Raw genomic sequence first — 5,276 nt, 5'->3', positions numbered from 1 at the left:
TAGAGTTGATCTCTTGTGTGTAGAGTTGATCTCTTGTGTGTAGAGTTGATCTCTAGTGTGTAGAGTTGATCTCTTTTGTTCAGAGTTGATCTCTGGTGTGTCTTTGATTTAATTGTAAACACGGGAGTGTGAGTGAGAGGGAGTGAGCGGAGGTTCTCATATCTAAGAGTGGCTCTTAGGTAGAGATCGCACGGGTAGTGGTTAGGTGAGAAGGTTGTAAACAGGGGCTGTTAGACCTTGAACTAACACTATTGAGAGTGGATTTCCTCCCTGGCTTGGTAGCCCCCAGATGTAGGTGAGGTTGCACCGAACTGGGTTAACAATTCTCTTGTGTTATTTACTTGTTTAATCTGTTCATACAGACACACATAAACTGCATGTTCTGAAGCGTGATGTCGTGACATCCTGTACGACATCTGTCCCCAGTATCAGAATTTCATTTGGTATCAGAGCCAACACTCGAAATCACAGAGTGAGATCTAGGGAGATAAATTCTGATGAACATGGAGAAAGAAGGAGGACCAGTGAACAGACCACCAATTCTTGATGGAACCAACTATGAATACTGGAAAGCAAGAATGGTGGCCTTCCTCAAATCACTGGATAGCAGAACCTGGAAAGCTGTCATCAAAGGCTGGGAACATCCCAAGATGCTGGACACAGAAGGAAAGCCCACTGATGAATTGAAGCCAGAAGAAGACTGGACTAAAGAAGAAGACGAATTGGCACTTGGAAACTCCAAAGCTTTGAATGCTCTATTCAATGGAGTTGTCAAGAATATCTTCAGACTAATCAACACATGCACAGTGGCCAAAGATGCATGGGAGATCCTGAAAACCACTCATGAAGGAACCTCCAAAGTGAAGATGTCTAGACTGCAACTATTGGCTACAAAATTCGAAAATCTGAAGATGAAGGAGGAAGAGTGTATTCATGACTTCCACATGAACATTCTTGAAATTGCCAATGCTTGCACTGCCTTGGGAGAGAGGATAACAGATGAAAAGCTGGTGAGAAAGATCCTCAGATCCTTGCCTAAGAGATTTGACATGAAAGTCACTGCAATAGAGGAGGCCCAAGACATTTGCAACATGAGAGTGGATGAACTCATTGGTTCCCTTCAAACCTTTGAGCTAGGACTCTCGGATGGGGCTGAAAAGAAGAGCAAGAACGTGGCGTTCGTGTCCAATGATGAAGGAGAAGAAGATGAGTATGACCTGGATACTGATGAAGGTCTGACTAAGGCAGTTGTGCTCCTTGGAAGGCAGTTCAACAAAGTGCTGAACAGAATGGACAGGAGGCAGAAGCCACATGTCCAGAACATCCCTTTCGACATCAGGAAAGGCAGTAAATACCAGAAAAGGTCAGATGTAAAGCCCAGTCACAGCAAAGGAATTCAATGCCATGGGTGTGAAGGCTATGGACACATCATAGCTGAATGCCCCACTCATCTCAAGAAGCAGAGGAAAGGACTTTCTGTATGTCGATCTGATACAGAGAGTGAACAAGAAAGTGACTCTGACAGAGATGTGAATGCACTCACTGGGAGATTTGAATCTGCTGAAGATTCAAGTGATACAGACAGTGAAATCACTTTTGATGAGCTTGCTACATCCTATAGAGAACTATGCATCAAAAGTGAGAAGATTCTTCAGCAAGAAGCACAACTGAAGAAGGTCATTGCAGATCTGGAGGCTGAAAAGGAGGCACATAAAGAGGAGATCTCTGAGCTTACAGGAGAAGTCGGTTTTCTGAACTCTAAGCTGGAAAACATGACAAAATCAATAAAGATGCTGAATAAAGGCTCAGATACGCTTGATGAGGTGCTGCTGCTTGGAAAGAATGCTGGAAACCAGAGAGGACTTGGATTTAATCCTAAGTCTGCTGGCAGAACAACCATGACAGAATTTGTTCCTGCCTAAAACAGGACTGGAGCCACGATGTCACAACATCGGTCTCGACATCATGGAATGCAGCAGAAAAAGAGCAAAAGAAAGAAGTGGAGGTGTCACTACTGTGGCAAGTATGGTCACATAAAGCCCTTTTGCTATCATCTACATGGCCATCCACATCATGGAACTCAAAGTAGCAACAGCAGAAAGAAGATGATGTGGGTTCCAAAACACAAGACTGTTAGTCTTGTTGTTCATACTTCACTCAGAGCATCAGCTAAGGAAGATTGGTACCTAGATAGCGGCTGTTCCAGACACATGACAGGAGTTAAAGAATTCCTGGTGAACATTGAGCCCTGCTCCACTAGCTATGTGACATTTGGAGATGGCTCTAAAGGAAAGATCATTGGAATGGGAAGGCTAGTTCATGATGGACTTCCTAGTCTGGACAAAGTACTGCTGGTGAAGGGACTGACTGCAAACTTGATCAGCATCAGTCAGCTGTGTGATGAAGGATTCAATGTAAACTTCACAAAGTCAGAATGCTTGGTGACAAATGAGAAGAGTGAAGTTCTAATGAAGGGCAGCAGATCAAAGGACAACTGTTACCTATGGACACCTCAAGAAACAAGCTACTCCTCCACATGTCCATCCTCCAAAGAAGATGAAGTCAGAATATGGCATCAAAGATTTGGACATCTGCACTTAAGAGGCATGAAGAAAATCATTGACAAAGGTGCTGTTAGAGGCATTCCCAATCTGAAAATAGAAGAAGGCAGAATCTGTGGTGAATGTCAGATTGGAAAGCAAGTCAAGATGTCCCACCAGAAGCTTCAACATCAGACCACTTCCAGGGTGCTGGAACTACTTCACATGGATTTGATGGGGCCTATGCAGGTTGAAAGCCTTGGAGGAAAGAGGTATGCCTATGTTGTTGTGGATGATTTCTCCAGATTTACCTGGGTCAACTTTATCAGAGAGAAATCAGAAACCTTTGAAGTATTCAAGGAGTTGAGTCTAAGACTTCAAAGAGAAAAGGACTGTGTCATCAAGAGAATCAGGAGTGACCATGGCAGAGAGTTTGAAAACAGCAGGTTCACTGAATTCTGCACATCTGAAGGCATCACTCATGAGTTCTCTGCAGCCATTACACCACAACAGAATGGCATAGTGGAGAGGAAAAACAGGACTTTGCAAGAGGCTGCTAGGGTCATGCTTCATGCCAAAGAACTTCCCTATAATCTCTGGGCTGAAGCCATGAACACAGCATGCTACATCCACAACAGAGTCACACTTAGAAGAGGGACTCCAACCACTCTGTATGAAATCTGGAAAGGGAGGAAGCCAACTGTCAAGCACTTCCACATCTTTGGAAGTCCATGTTACATTTTGGCAGATAGAGAGCAAAGGAGAAAGATGGATCCCAAGAGTGATGCAGGAATATTCCTGGGATACTCTACAAACAGCAGAGCATATAGAGTATTCAACTCCAGAACCAGAACTGTGATGGAATCCATCAATGTGGTTGTTGATGATCTAACTCCAGCAAGAAAGAAGGATGTCGAAGAAGATGTCAGAACATCTGGAGACAATGTAGCAGATGCAGCTAAAAGTGGAGAAAATGCAGAAAACTCTGATTCTGCTACAGATGAATCAAACATCAACCAACCTGACAAGAAACCCTCCATTAGAATCCAGAAAATGCACCCCAAGGAGCTGATTATAGGAGATCCAAACAGAGGAGTCACTACAAGATCAAGGGAGATTGAAATTGTCTCCAACTCATGTTTTGTCTCCAAAATTGAGCCCAAGAATGTGAAAGAGGCACTGACTGATGAGTTCTGGATCAATGCTATGCAAGAAGAATTGGAGCAATTCAAACGGAATGAAGTTTGGGAGCTAGTTCCTAGGCCCGAGGGAACTAATGTGATTGGCACCAAGTGGATCTTCAAGAACAAAACCAATGAAGAAGGTGTCATAACCAGAAACAAGGCCAGACTGGTTGCTCAAGGCTACACTCAGATTGAAGGTGTAGACTTTGATGAGACTTTTGCCCCAGTTGCTAGACTTGAGTCCATCAGATTATTACTTGGTGTAGCTTGCATCCTCAAATTCAAGCTGTACCAGATGGATGTGAAGAGCGCATTTCTGAATGGATACCTGAATGAAGAAGTCTATGTGGAGCAGCCAAGGGGTTTTGTAGACCCGACTCATCCAGACCATGTATACAGGCTCAAGAAGGCTCTTTATGAATTGAAGCAAGCTCCAAGAGCTTGGTATGAAAGGCTAACAGAGTTCCTTGCTCAGCAAGGGTATAGGAAGGGAGGAATTGACAAGACTCTTTTTGTCAAACAAGATGCTGAAAACTTGATGATTGCACAGATATATGTTGATGACATTGTGTTTGGAGGGATGTCGAATGAGATGCTCCGACATTTTGTTCAACAGATGCAATCTGAATTTGAGATGAGTCTTGTTGGAGAGCTGACTTATTTTCTGGGACTCCAAGTGAAGCAGATGGAAGACTCCATATTCCTCTCACAAAGCAAGTATGCAAAGAACATTGTCAAGAAGTTTGGGATGGAGAATGCCAGCCATAAAAGAACACCTGCACCTACTCACTTGAAGCTGTCAAAGGATGAAGCAGGCACCAGTGTTGATCAAAGTCTGTACAGAAGCATGATAGGGAGCTTACTATATTTAACAGCTAGCAGACCCGACATCACCTATGCAGTAGGTGTTTGTGCAAGATATCAAGCCAATCCTAAGATAAGTCACTTGACTCAAGTAAAGAGAATTCTGAAATATGTAAATGGCACCAGTGACTATGGGATTATGTACTGTCATTGTTCAGATTCAATGCTGGTTGGGTATTGCGATGCTGATTGGGCTGGAAGTGCAGATGACAGAAAAAGCACTTCTGGTGGATGTTTCTATTTGGGCAACAATCTTAGTTCATGGTTCAGCAAGAAGCAGAACTGTGTGTCCCTATCTACTGCAGAAGCCGAGTATATTGCAGCAGGAAGCAGCTGTTCACAACTAGTTTGGATGAAGCAGATGCTGAAGGAGTACAATGTCGAACAAGATGTCATGACATTGTACTGTGACAACATGAGTGCTATTAATATTTCTAAAAATCCTGTTCAACACAGCAGAACCAAGCACATTGACATTAGACATCACTATATCAGAGATCTTGTTGATGATAAAGTGATCACACTGAAGCATGTTGACACTGAGGAACAAATAGCAGATATTTTCACAAAGGCTTTGGATGCAAATCAGTTTGAAAAACTGAGGGGCAAGCTGGGCATTTGTCTGCTAGAGGAATTATAGCAGCTACTGCAATCTGAACGTGCCCAAACGAATCACTTAACATTAATA

The sequence above is a fragment of the Glycine max genome, chromosome 15 (assembly GCF_000004515.6).
Source record: "Glycine max cultivar Williams 82 chromosome 15, Glycine_max_v4.0, whole genome shotgun sequence".
NCBI lineage: Eukaryota > Viridiplantae > Streptophyta > Magnoliopsida > Fabales > Fabaceae > Glycine > Glycine max.
This window is presented reverse-complemented; position numbering follows the sequence as displayed.